The sequence below is a fragment of the Pezoporus occidentalis genome, unplaced genomic scaffold, assembly GCF_034315485.1.
Source record: "Pezoporus occidentalis ecotype Australia unplaced genomic scaffold, CSIRO_AGI_Poc_V1 ctg3, whole genome shotgun sequence".
Taxonomy (NCBI): domain Eukaryota; kingdom Metazoa; phylum Chordata; class Aves; order Psittaciformes; family Psittacidae; genus Pezoporus; species Pezoporus occidentalis.
The window spans coordinates 8,536,550-8,551,133 of NW_026914940.1; the positions used below are offsets into that span (position 1 = coordinate 8,536,550).

The 14,584-nt window shown below is 40.0% G+C and overlaps 1 protein-coding gene across 3 annotated transcripts in view; it reads left to right on the top strand.

Moving 5' to 3' along the window:
- CYRIB (CYFIP related Rac1 interactor B) overlaps positions 1-14,584 on the top strand; it is a 41,344-nt gene that overhangs the window by 2,732 nt on the left and 24,028 nt on the right. For all 3 annotated transcript variants that reach the window (XM_062627021.1, XM_062627020.1, XM_062627019.1), the window contains exon 2: positions 9,769-9,805. The gene's annotated coding sequence lies outside the window, so the exon portion shown is untranslated. The remainder of the gene's footprint in view (positions 1-9,768; positions 9,806-14,584) is intronic.

Sequence of the window (14,584 nt, forward strand, 5' to 3'; positions counted from 1 at the left end):
GAGGTGTTTAGAGCTGATTAGTAGGTTGTGGAGTCCCTGTTCCAACACAGATACTGCAGTGTTTGTGGATTAACAGGTTTTGCATTTTGGGCTAATTTTAATAAATATGGAAACACCTTCAGTATTGTGTTTGCAAAGTGGAAGCAAATGCATAGCTGTCATTTTCTTACTAAGTTTGGGAACTCTTTGTTGTGGCTTGTGTAGCTCTTTGTAAGAGCAGCATTTGTCTGGCTGACACATCTTTAAATGTTCTGCTTCCTTGTGGGGAGAAGCTTAAAAATCTCTTTGGTAATGATTTCAGGCTTTTAGTGCAAATTCCTTCATGTGTCTTAGAGCACAAAAAGTTTATTTCTAGTTGTCCCCATCCCTGTGTGCCTTCAGAAGGTTAGAAGTAGAGATACTCAGAAGAGATACCGTGTTGAGTAAGGCCACATTGTACATGTTACATACAGGCTTCTGTAGGGCTTTCACTGTCTGGGAAAGTCATATAAAGTCAAATGGTGCTGCAAGAAATACAAAGCAAGGTTCTGTTTTGTTTTGCTCAATGCCAAAGATTTCCTCTATTGAAGAAGGAAGTAAGTACTTAAAAATGTCCAGCTTTTAGTGTGTGCTTCCAGGCTGGTTTCATTTGGGAAAACCTGTGTAACCAACATAGAACGTGGTGAAGATGCTTCTGAGCAACTTGAAAAGCTTTTACTGCAGAGCCTGCCAGATACCAACAGCATCAGTGAGGTTATATACTGTAAATACGTGGGGAAAATTGAATGTCTTTGACAGCTGAAGCCATTTGTACTTCCCATTTGTGCCACAAGTTAAAAGCCATCTCCTTTGGTTGGGTTGCTTGAAATATATTGCTGTAGGTTTGCCTATAAATTCTATTTGCAATTCAGCAGAGCTTCTTGAGGTGCTCTGTTGTCTGTGTGAAAGTGGTTATGTTGTTATATGAAGGTTAAGTACATTTTGTGCTTTTGACACTCACTATATATTTTTGTAGGAATTCTGAGCATTTTACTGATATTCTACCAGCATGCATTTATTTTGTATTAATGCCCATATCTAAGCTCAGAAGGAGGAAGGCTGGCAGGTTTTTAGGCCAAACTGAGCTGTCTCCTATACTTTCTTGGGGCTTGTTTAACTTGGCTGGCTGTAGTGGCATGGGAATAGATTGAGGGGCTAAAAGCTTTTGGGCAATCCTGTGGTTTTTAAAGTCTAATAGTACATAATAGCAATGAGTGTAAATATTCTGCCTGTGCTGGCACAATGTGATGTGGTATCTTTTTCTCTCACAAAGGCCATAAAAATACTTAAAACCTTGACTGAAGATGGGGGTAATCTGCAGGGGATCAGTGTCAGGGTTTTGTTTTTATTATAATCAAACAAAATTCAGTGTAGAGCTCTTCCAAACTCTCCTTCCCTTACATGCAGTAGTCCTACTGCAACAGTTAGTAGAATAAATGTAAAAACTGAGGTTTGAATCTGTTTTAATGGCTCATTTAGTAAAAATTCTCTTCTGCATGAGACTTCATCCATGACAATTTGTTTATAAAGGTAAAGCTGCTGTTTTTCCCCATGAGTAAATAATTGCTCAGGACAACATGAACTGTTTAATTCTGTTTGGCCAGTGAGCCTTCAAACCAAAGACATTCATCAAAGGGTTGTTTTGACTTTCTGAAAAGTCACTTTTAAACAGACCAGGAAAATATGTAAACTTTTCTCATCAGAAAGACATCTGACCTGAAAAGCTCTGTGTGTTGGGACAGGTGACTGGACTTCACATTACGTTTTATGTGGCCTGTTCTATTAGGCTTATGTCAGATATTGCTTATTTCATTTCCTGACCTACAGAAGGACTTGTAAGTGCTTGTTAAAGGACATTTTTGGGTTTTATGGGTCTTTTTTATTGTTTTTTATTTGTTTGTTTGTTTGTTTGAGTTTGTTTTACCCCTGCAGGGACTTGGACTGCTAACGTGTAGTCCTGCAAATTTGGTTAATACTCAGCTTGCTGCTTGACCACATATCTGCAGTTTTATTACTTAGAATCATAGAGTATCTCAAGTTGAAAGGGACGCATCAGGATTGAGTCCAGCTCCCTGCTCCTCACAGGACTGTCTAAAACTAACCCAAATGACTGAGAGCATCATCCAGACACTCCTTGGGCTCTGACAGGCTCACTGCTGTGACCATGGCCCTGGGGAGCCTGTTCCAGTGACCATCCACCCTCTCAGTGAAGAACCTTTTCCTGATGTCCCATCTGAGCTTCCCATCATGCATCTTGGCTCCTTTTAGCTCATTGTGGAATTAATTTTGGAAATTATTAGTCAGAAATAGTGTGCAGCTGTTGTGACTGAGTATCACTAAATTTCATTGCAGGAATTAAGGCCTTGTTGTATTACTTTTGGGTTTGGGGCTTTTCCTGACTGCTGAACAAAGCTGTTGAATACATGTGGTCCCTTGGAGCTGGGCCCAAATATCTCTTGTTTTTTTTACCCTGTATTTATAACTTTTGTGCATGCTTCCATCTTAAATGCTACCCAGTAAGCATTTGAGGTCACAGGTTAAAATAACACAGTTAAATGCCTCCTTTCTGGACAGCTTAGTGATAGATGCAATGGTTTTGAATATTCTTGTTTATCATTTTTACTGGCATATCATCACCTTTGTATGCTTTGTATGAGAATAATTTCAAAGTCTTGTTACTAGAATGTTGCTGTTCAGCTGATCTGAAAAGCTGCTCCCATTCTTTTTCTTTATTTTTCTGTACAATTTAAATAGTTTTTATAAGTCTTTTAATGTAGTTGAAGCTCAAGGTGCTCCTGGACTAGCTGGAGGCACTTTCAAGAGTCTCTGTGCTACATCACAGTTACTCTTGCTGGAGCAGAGCTCCCCTGTCCTCTCCAGCAGAAATGGCTGCTTGTCACAGGGGTCTTGTCAGGGAGTCACTATTGCACAGTGTTGTCTCCTGGTCTGTGCATGAGTTAGGACTAGAGGAGATGCTTAGTGAGGCTTTGGACCAAGGAGTGGGGGAAAGACTTAAAATAAGCTGTAGGTATCCCCTGTAACCTCCTCAGCCTTCTGTCCTGTTTTTGTGAGAAGCATGTGGCAAAACTTACTGCTGTTGGTTTGAATAGGAAGGGCTTTTTAGGCTTTTTAAGAGGTAATCTGTGTTCTTTGAAATCTGGAATAAATCCAAATGCCTCTGAGCAGTAGAGATACTGTCTGTGATACTTCCATAACTGTAGTGTAATCAGCTTAGCTCTAACTTCATCTTTCAGTTTTACCTGTTGGAGCATTCACTAGGGCTTCAGCTTTCAATTTCTGATATTGCTGAGGAACCAGTTTATGGTTAGAGCACACTAAACCCAGTAAAAAATGTTTTAGATGCTACCCATTTCTCTGTTTGGTTTCCTTTTGTGATAGAAGTTCCTCTCTGTTCATGTGACCTAGTATAGTCTGGAGGAAGGTGGGTTACCCTGAGTGTAGAAATCTACATTGTAAGAAATAAGGGCTCCTCTGTTTAAGCATTATTGAATAGGGCTATGAGTCTTTGGGTTGCTCAGAGCTGATCATACATTCATAATAATGTTGAATGGAAAAGCCCTTATGACCTTTTCTTATCTTGCTGTTTTTATTATGCAAGTGGGTGAGTGTTGCTGCAGACTTCCTGGGACAGGGGATGGTTTCATTTCTGTTACGCTGCTATTGAGTCAGAACTGTCTTAAACTCTGTTATATTCCAAAGAAATTATATCATTTGTATAGCTTAGATAAAAAAGCTGTTGATTCACTTGCTTGGTATTTAGGATCACTTCACAGCTGGGTGTTAACAGCATGACATCAAAGGAAGCATCAACTGCAGAAAAATAGCAATGCTGAGTAGTCACAGGGAAGTTAAACATGGAATAGATGAAAACAGCAGTACTGTATAATGTTGTAAAGGTACCTAATATCTCTTCCTAGGTTAGAAATACTTAAATACTTATTTGAGGAGTGAAAACCTGAATGTTAGAGAGTTCTTCAGAATTCTGCTCATGTCATATATCCAGTACTAAATCACTTCAGGATTTAGATTTATGAAGGTTCACAAGAAATACAGGAGTTAATGTGCTACTTGAAATAGCAAGTTCAGTTTGAATCATTGGCTGTCAGGCACAGGACTCACTTCAGTGATTCTTGCAGGCTTTTATTTTTTTCCTTGCAGTAGAACAGGAAGTTTTGTAGCTTGGACTAAAATATCACAGTTCTGCCCCCGTCCAACCACCAGAAACAAAAAAAGCCCCAAACAACCCCAAATTTAACAACCCAACAAGTCCCATTTTTGTTTTCCTAAAGGTCCTTATTTGTCTCCTGGATACCCAACATTTATGACCTCTACTTGTTTTGAGAGGTGAAAAAGTTTATTTGGAAATATTTAAATTAACTTTCTGATTTGGCCAAAAAATCCCTTGTACTTGGTGTTCAGCTGGCAGCTTTTCTTTCTATGTAAAGCTGTGACAAGGTGCAAAAGTGAGGGTTATGATAGTTCATTTTACTGTCTTCACTAAGCCAAAGTAGTGGTTTATTGTGGACAACATACCTGTAGGTGGATGAAATAAAAATTATGCTGAATATTAGTCTTCTATATGTGTGACTATCCTCTTATACCACAGAAGCTTTTCAGTTGTCCATGGTTTTTCCTTTTTTCATTAGTATATAGATGTAACCTTGTCGCCCTCTTGTTAATCTGTAGTGCAGCATCTAAACCTTCAAATACTGTCTTCAAAACAAATCTGATGGCTCTTTGCTACATTCCTCTTGAAGCCAAATCTTCAGGCTAAGCTTTAGAGAAACTGGATCAGTGCTTTGTGGACCTCACTTGGAGCATGCAGAGTAATTAGTTGCACTCTTAACTTAGCACAGGGAACTATGAGTGCCACTTCACGTTTGGATGTGCAGTGTGAAGAGCTGTTTGCCCCTGTAGTTGTGCAGAATGTGAGTTCTGTTGGCATGAATGCATTTTGATCTGTGAATAAAGGACAGAAAGCATAACATGTACTGTTGGCAGGCGTCTAATACAGGTTGAAAACTGCCAAGAAACCTTTCATGTCACATCACTGTTTCTATCATTTAATTATAAACCTAAACCACAGGTTTGAGTGTAGCAAGTAATACAAGACACTGACAGAACTGGGAAATTATATAGGAATTAGGAAGGCTTAATATGCACATGGACTTCTGAGATGCAATTCAACTTCAGAAGGGTAAGTTTAAATGAGAAGAAAGATCAGAGCTGAAGCTTTCTACAGCCAGAAGTCAAAAAGGTGGTTTTATAGCAGGCAACCCGTAGATTTGCTTTCTTATACAGGCCTGATGTCACTTTGCAGTAGTGATAGACTGCCTTTACACAGACTTAATCTAATGTTTGACGGCCATACAGATACAGAATAATCTTCTTTTAGAATTCATGATGTTAACGTTGGAGTTGGCATACATTTAGCATTGAACCCTGGGCTCAGCTGCCCTGAAACTTCCTTTGAAACATGATCTTAGCTATGATTTATTATTTTATAGCTTAACCATCTGTTATTGTTACTAAAGTAAAAATCAAGTTTTATTACTGAATATTTCTTAGTGTCCTTTTTTTATTAACCACAAAATGTGGGATGTATTTGACTTGTGGTTCTGGTTTGGACTGGGCTTGGTTTTTATGTTTTAATTTGTGCTTGTAAGAGCCAACCAGGTTTTGGAGTGGTTTCCTCAAACTTAATTTGAAGCCTGTAACTGAAGCAAGAGAGCAGGAGTGACTAAAAACTGCCAGAGCAGTGCTTGAACTGTTCAGCAATAGGCAAAGGGCAGTTAAGGTTTGTGGACTGAGAATATCTGTACTGTAGTCCACCTCTGGCTCACACAGAGTTCAAGTTAGTGATGCTTACCAAGGGGAAATCCTATTGCAAGCTTGGCCTTCTAACAAACAGTTGGAACATTGGCTCTGTGAAAGCAGCAGAGTGGATTGTGTTTAGAAGATGACTACTAAAGCCTTGGTACCTAATACTTCATGTGGAGTACATGAATCCTGTGCAAGCTTTCTTTAGTAAGTGTTGTAAGCTTTCTGAAGTAATTCTTCGTGAAGTTCCCTGACAAGCTGAGGTGCCAGTTGAGTACACAGAAAGTAATTGAGATTCTTATTGCAAGTTTGTTGTCAACTCTTTCTTTCTTACTACTCCATGTTTTCAGTTCTAAATAGGCAGAAGAAGGTGAGTGTTGGAAAGCCTGCAAGATCACCAGTCTTGTAGCAAATCTTGACTGACGGTTTCTGATGAGTCTGTGATTGCGTGTAGAGGCTTCTCAATTAGTTCAGTCAGGGTTGGGCAGAAGACACTGATTTCATACTAGAAGTTAATGGTTTGCTTTTCTCTTCTGAAATCTATACTGCTGAGTTAAGCAGCATTGGTTCAATAGGAGGTGGGTGCCCAAACACAAGGCTTAGTGGTTAACCATTTACTAATTTTTCTCAAATTTCATTATCAACAATGATGCCAAGTTTACTTGGCACATCTTTTGTATTTGGGTACCATTTGACTTGTGTCAGCTACAGGCTTTTTCCTCAAGCAGACTGAGTGGTGGTTGGTTTTGTGTTCTGAAATGAATAGCTGCAGTGTAGATGATTCACTGCCCCACTCTAATGGCTGTAGACGTTTTTCCACATTTGTTCTCCAACTGTTGTGACAACTCTTTCAATTCCTGTTGTAGTTGGCCTGAAGCGTTAGCATATGCTTTGGCCTTTTTTTGCTGTGGTGGAGTTAGGCTGCAAGTCAAGGGAGGGAGCTGTGTGTGTAATAAAGATTCCTAGGATGGGATGCATTAATCTTTTTGCTGTTTAACTCCATAAAATGGTATAAAAGACGACTAAACAAAATCAGTGAGCTGTTAACCCGTTAACTAAAAGGTAGTTTTCCTGCCCAGAGCAGCTTCTCTCTGTAATATAACATTAAATACTCGGCTGCCTCGGAATCAGAAGATTTGAAAAACTGCTTGGTTCTGTTATTTAATTTTCACTGTGTATTAAATTACATAGTATATGTGTCTCATCTTGTGCCTGTTGGTCTGTATCAGTCTGGAGATCCAAACCTGGAGAGTCAGTCAGAAGGAAGCTCACATGCTTTGCAGGTCCACTATATTAACCCAGGTAGCACGCTCTGAACTTGACAATAGGTGATTGTTCATTTAGATACTTATGTGTCTGAATGAAGGTGCACCCAAAGTGCAAAAATCATGTAAAGAATCCATCACCCCATTGATTTCACGTGTGGCCATTTCTAATGGATCCTCTGGTTATTTGCTTCTGACTGCTGGAGACCTGCCAGTCAATTCCTAATCCATTTAGATGGTGCTTTATTAGATTGTGTAGTGTTAACCTCTGCATTTAAAATACCGTGTGATGTCATGTCACACTGTGTAAAAATCAAATATCTATCAGCTTGCCCAGTATAAACCTAGTTGATAGCATCAGTCTGATCTGTTTTGCCTGAAGGCATGCTCATCAGTACTGAAAAGATAGGAATCCAGTTAATGGATTCTTTCACTAACATCACTTTGCTTGGTATTGATGATCTCCTGTGAGGAACGGCTGAGAGTTAGGGGTGTTCAGCCAGGAGAAGAGAAGGCACCAGGGAAACCTTATTGTGGCCTTTCAGTTCTTAAAAGGGGCCTATAAAAAAAGATGGGGAAAGACTTTTTAGCAGGGCCTGATGCAGTGGGATGAAGGGTAGTGGTTTTTAAAAGATGGCGAATTCAGGTTGGATGTGAAGATTAAAAATTCTTTACAATGAGGGTGGTATAATACTGGCACAGATTGCTCAGAGAGGTGGTGGATGCGCCATCCCTGGAGATACATAAGACCAAGCTGTATGTGGTTCTCGGCAACCTGATCTAGCTGAAAATGTCCCTGCCCATTGCAGGGGGAATGGACTAGATAAGCTTTGGGAGTCTTTTCCAGCCCATACTATTCTGATTCCATAGTCTAGTTGACCTGTAATTCTCAGCTCTTCTGGTTGCTTCCCTTTTGCCTCATGGATTTTCTGGGCCTCTTTTCTCCTCTTGCCTTTATTATCACAAGTAGTCCTGGAAGACTTTGTTAATTATTAACTTTCACTGATTTATTGAAGCCTTCAGGACAAGCTACCTGAGCACTAGCACACTTTCTTTGCAGGTGATAAGTGCTTGTGCCTAAGTGCAGGATTCTGCCTGGATAGACCTGAGCAACTCTAGGATATTTTTGCTCTAATAAATGTATCAATTGGAAGCTGAGATATTTCTGTTTAGTAATGAACTAATAATACTGTTAGGAAACATTTTAGAAGTCCCAAGCCTTGCAGGTTGGGTTTTTTCCTCTATTACTTTCATATTTATTTCTATAGTCTGGTTATTCCAATGAATTTGGACTTCTTTTTGTTTATAATTCAGTGAATTAAGTTGTAGTCCAACCCAAAGTCATCTTAACTAGAGCTCCTGACAGCCCCCCAAATTAAATATATATATTTTAAGCAGAATTTTTTAGTGTTCTTAAATGTTTTTTCCTATTGGATTTTTCTTTCACTTTTTTTTTCAGGAAATCAGCTTTATGAGGTAATGTTGGGTTTAACTTTGATTTCAGTTTCTCTATTCACAGTATCAGTTATGTTCATTCCTGGCCTGCAGGGGGTCATCATTTTCCAGTCGGTGTTTGGTTTTTGTTGCTTTGTCTCAAAGCATGAATTGAGAGGTCTGCAGTCTTAAGGAGGGAAAAACCCCTCATATTTAATACATGTTTAGCGAGAGTGGGTGAGTTTTAGGGAGTTGCAGCAGCTCTTATGATGAAGGTGGTGCTGTTAACCATCTTGTCCTGTAGTACTCGGTACTTAGTGCTGGAGCCAACTGGCAAAGGAAAGAGTAGATGATACTCAAATCCTAGTCAAGGGGTAAGCCTCATTGAAAGAGTTGTGGACACTGGAAGGTATGGAGGGATAGATTTCTACAGTTGTAAAACTGTCAGACAGTTGTCATCTTGCTTATGTTCGGTGCTCTGGGGAGTCTTTCTCACTAGGGTCTCCACTGCTTCTCGGCTATAGTGCTTTAGATCTTCAGAGGCATTCCTAGCTAATGTCACAGTATTATTTCCCGTGAAACTCCCTGAGATGCTCTAATAGCCTGTATCTTCTCCTTCCAACTTTACTATTAACATAATTATTTCAGCAGCCTTAAGATGGTGTATGATAATGTGACTAGCAGGTTGAGACGGTCCAAGAACACCTATTTTCTTTAAGCAAATGGTTTTCAGTGGTGACTTGAAAATGTCTTGTCTAGGGGTCAGCATTTGAGAGCTGATTTGTGGGGTTGAGTAAAGAATCTTGTCTTACTCAAAGCAACGTAAAATAAAATGCAAGTGAAACAAGTTGCCACTGCTATTTTATTGCAGCTTTGACTCTTTAGTAATTAAATTCATTACAAAGTATGTGTTCTTATGGATTATCTAAAACCAGCAGCCTTTTTCCCTAGAAACATGTTTGTTGCCAAACAAGTGTTCCTTATATGCCTAGAGATAAGACACAGCACTTCATTCTGGTTTCCTTAACGTTTTCAGAAGTCACAGTGGCACATAGATCCAGAATGATGTTTATGAAGTAGACCCAGAAAAATAGTGTAATGCCTGGAACAGATGTGTGTTTGCTTTGACAAGGTCATGTAGCATTCGTTGCATGTAAGACTTTTGATGCAAAAGACTGAATTTTCATGATCTCTTTTTCTTTTAAAACAGACTGGAGGCCAAGAACAGAGTGCAGCACTGGCTGTAGGTAAGAACTGAAATTTAACCTGCTTGAAAACTCTCCTGATATCTAAGCAGCAAAAAATACCCTATAAAGGGAAGAAAATGGGATGCTGCTGAATATTAGCAATTTTCTCTTCAGGGACTGATTTTCTTCCATTTGCTTCTCCAACTTTGGAAATTTGGAGTGTTCACTGAGGAGTCCTGATCTGTAACCTCATTCATGCCTCTGTGATTACAGATGCTAAACCAGATGCTTGAAAATGTTTGGTTCTCTGCACAGCACCTCAGCACACAGCCTGGTGGTGACTGTGGAAACCCCTTCACTGTAGTGATGTGAAGAAGCCCCATTGTTTCAATAAAGGCATTTTTAGCGTGCACAGAATACAGTAGCTTGGCCACGTTTAAGAACTTTTCTGGTAGATTGTGTCTAAACTGCTTGGAAGATTTGAATGAAAAGATAATGTTTTGGTGGTTTTTCTTCCTCTGTCTCTTCAGTAAAGTTACTGTGTAACTGGTCACTTCTCCTATGTAAACAGGCTGAGAGAGTTGGGCTGGTTCAGCCTGGAGAAGAGAAGGCTCTGGGGAGACCTTAGAGCAGCTTCCAGTGCCTAAAGGGGCCTACAAAAAGCTGGAGAGGAACTTCCTACAGGGGCATGTAGTGACAGGAAAAGTAGGAATGGCTTTGAACTGACAGAAGGGGAGATTTAGATTAGATATTGGGAAGAAACTCTTCCCTGCGAGGGTGCTGAGGCGCTGGCAAAGGTTGCCCGGAGAAGTTGTGGCTGTCCCATCTCTGGCAGTGTTCAAGGCCAGGCTGGATGGGCCTTGGAGCAACCTGGTCTACTGAAAAGTGTCCCTGCCTGTGGCAGGGGTTTGGAACTGGGTGAACTTTAAGGTCCCACCCCAAACCAGTCTGGGATTCTATCAACTTTACCTCTTTTCTGAAGCAGATGCCTTATGCCAGAAACCAGTATTCTGAACTGGCTTGTAGGACTAAAGAGGTAGCACGTGGTTTTAGCTTTCAGTTTCATAACCTGTTACTTGTCATCTAAACTACTGCACAGAGTGTCTGTGTTACATTTCAAGTTTATTGTGCTGTGCCAGCAGAGCAACTTATCTTCTGTAAGACTGGGAAGGTAATGCCACTAAATGGGAGGTAGGATTTGTTTTTCTTCCATTTCAGATTAATCATCAAAAAGCTTTTAAAATTCTGCAGAGCTGATTAAATTGATTTGTTATCAGTTTTGTTGACAACTGTAGAAAACATTCCCAGATGCTGTCCAAACTACTTGACTACTCCATTCAGAATTAAGAATATGTGACATAATAAATGTGTTAGTAATTGTCCTGATTTTAGTGCTTGATGGATGTATTAAAATAATTTGTTTCATGCAGTTGCTGGGTTCGAGATTTATATCCCATTTTTGTCATTCTTAGAGCTTATGGCAGTGCTGCACCAACAGTTCTTCCAGCTTCTACTGTCTTGCCTCTCTGGGGTATGGAATAAGTCTAGGAACTGGGCAAGCATACGGCAATGTTTTTCCAAACCTGCAGTAAACTAATGGGAAAATGTGCAGTATCAGCAGCAGTACCTTTGTCATTTGGTAGCCTTAACTTCCAAAGTCATGGGTAAGTGTATTGGCAAAGTTGCAATTAGAACTTAGTGTAAACTTCTATTTACAGCATCCTGTGCATTTGCAAAGGATACATTGTAAGAGTCACTGAGCAAAGTCAGACCTTGGGGTCTGTCTAGCCAAGCGCAGTCTCCAGGAACCACCCTCTTCCCTCTGCATGTGTGCACTTGGCATTGCCCATCCTTTCACACCTTCCACTCAGTTCTACTAGAACAGCGCTGCTTCTGCTCAGGAGAGAGTCATCAGGAAAGCTAGCAAAGCTCAAGGGACATTGCTGTGTGTGGCACTGTTTGCAGAAGGAGGAAGTCTGTCCAGTGAACAGCTACAGCACGTGACAAGAAACTTGTTTTCTTTGAAGAAACTCTGAATCGGCAGTATTTTGGGTTTTGACAGGAAATTGGTTATACTCTAAGGTGGTGTGGTCCGCTCCAGCAGCCCTGAAGTTCTGGTGTCTGACTGCTAATGCTTTCACCTTCTCCAGCTGGGAATTACCAATGTTGAGGGGTTTGAGGCCCTACCCAAGCAACACTGTCAGTAAGAAAGCACCAGTAGGCTGACAACAGTAAAGATCTGGATACTGTTGAAAACTTTGGTTAAGCTTCAAAGGATGGGGCAAACTGAATGACATGTTGCTTTCTGAATAAGGTTAAAACTTGAAAAAACTTAATATCCAGTAAAACCTGAACCTTCAGAGGTAAGCAGATGCCTAGGGAGGAGTGGAAACAGGGAGAGCATATATTGGTGGTTCTTCTAGTATTTTCAGATCAGTTATTCTGAGCCAGGTGTGATTATTAAATATGTTTGGTATTCTTTAATGGCTTTCTGTTCTGCATATGTCCCTGTTTTTTCCCAAGCACTCCTGCAAACTCCTTGTGAGACATGAAGAACTTGCATATAACTGCATAGTGTTCTGCATACTTGCAACTGATTGTAACGGATTGCAGGTTGTGTATCACTGGAGAATAGCAAATGTTCCTCCATATTTCCAACAGGTGGTTGAAAATAAATTGATGTACGATACTTGACACTTACTGGACATCTTTAGTTTGATTTTAAGATTAAAAGAAAGCTTGAGGTGTGTTGGGAGGGTTGGAAAATGAGATCAAAGATGACCAGATTTAGCACAGCTAGAGGAATCTGCACCAATGTGGTTTGTTTTTTTTTTTCCTTTGGTTTATTTACACTTGATTCTAACAAGAGAAACTGTCCAGACTCAGAAGTAGTTGATACTATGCCTCATAAGGCTATCCAAAGAAGTAACTGGAAATAACAAAGATGGCTGTGGAACCTTGATCTTGCAAGAAATCTCTTGTAAAACTTCAAAGCAGCAAACCACTATGTAGGGACCAATTTTATTCCTCCACCCTGCCTAATGACCGTCTGTTTTTGTTACTACTTCTGAAAACAGATGGGATAGGAAGAAGTATCATTTTGCTAGTCATTTTGTGTTGTACCATCAGTTACTTGATGTGTTTCATTAGCCTCCTATGTTCTACAAACATACTTTGACTGATGATGTCTCAGAAAAAGGAAATGTCACGAAATAATGAGAAGGCTGTCCTGCAATATGGAAATCTGCCCTTGCAGCTGCAGCATTTGGAAGGCTGTAGGACTTCCCTTCCTCCTTGGTAGTTCAGAGTTGGTGTGTCACTTGACTGAATTTGCAGACGGACAGATAGCGTGAGGTTCATACACACAAGGTTTGTGGTGTAGTACTGTGACAATCCCTCCAAAATCCTTTGAGATCAAATATGGCAATGAATATTTATATCCACCCACTTGATACTGGATAATTCATCATAATATTAGTGTAGGATTTGCAAGCCAAAGAGCAGTTTGGAGCCAAGCTGAAAGAAAACATTTGAGTATTAGTGATGCAGCTGATTGTAGTCCTTGTCCTAGTATATTAGATGGCAGTGTTACAAAGGCTGCTTGTCGGAGCTTCACTGCAACTGCATCTAGCTTGGGTACCGAAAGCAATGAACAGGAGTCTGATTCTTACAGATGGGAATTCAGCTACATTGAAACAAAACATTTCCTAGTAAAAGTAAGCTTGAAGAGCAGCGCTTCTTCACAACTGAAGCAACAACTAAAAGGTGGCAGATCAATTGGACTAAAGTTAGGGATTGAAAGGATGGGGATTTTTTCCTAGCAGTTAGATAAAACTTGCAGGTTTGGTTTGTTTTTTTTTTTTGGTGTTTGGTTGTTGGTTTTTTTCTTTACACTAAGGTGAAAATCTGGCAGAAGGAGGACTTACACAAATTCTTGTTATTGCTGGGTTTGGGTTTTTGGAGACAAGAGCTTGACAACTGTTAAATTACAGGCTGACATCCTTGAAATAGGAAAGCTAGTAACGTGGTAGTATAGCACAGTTCCAATAGGCATACCATCTTCTGTACAGCAGGTTTGTCTGTAAAATCCTAAAAGCAATCTGTAAATCTACCCTGTCTGTTGTTAAACGGCTTTTTGGATCTTTATGTACCTGATAAAAACAGAATTCTCAGCTTAGACACAATTCAAAATCAGGCACAGTTTCCGTGATAATGTGACGGTGTCATGGACTAAATGTGGTGTTTGGGCTGGAGGAATATTGCTGTGTCTCGGAGCTGTAAGGCTTTGAGGTAGTCTGAACATGGTTGTTACAAGGTCCTCTTTCTGTGGAGGATCAGATTGTAGAGTAGTGACCTCTGCTGGAGCAGTTACAGCACTGCAAGAGGCTTTTAGGAGTTCAAACGGGAGAAGCATAAAGTGTAAATTACATTGAAATGGAAATGTCCCCGAACTAAAACCAAAATGCGTCTTTTTCCTGATGGTTGCGCTGTAATTGACTAAAAAGAGCATTATGCAGAATTAAGTTAGAAAGCTTGTTGGGCTTGTATCATTTTGAAGGAGGGAAGCATATCTAATTATTTAGCCTTCCTGAAAGAAATGTGCAGTTACTTGTTGAGGGGTAACTCAGAGCAGATTTCTGGAGCATAGTCTCTCCCTTTTACAATACAAGTTCTGTTTTAAACATAAGAGTAATCCTTCCAGACAAATTGGGGTTTATTCCAGACAAATCGGGGTTTATTCCAGACGTGTGGGCACGCTTAGTTATTTGGTTGTAGCCCCTGTCAAATAAGTTATTCAGTATCAGTTGTGCCACTAAAATATTCCCAAATTAACAAAGC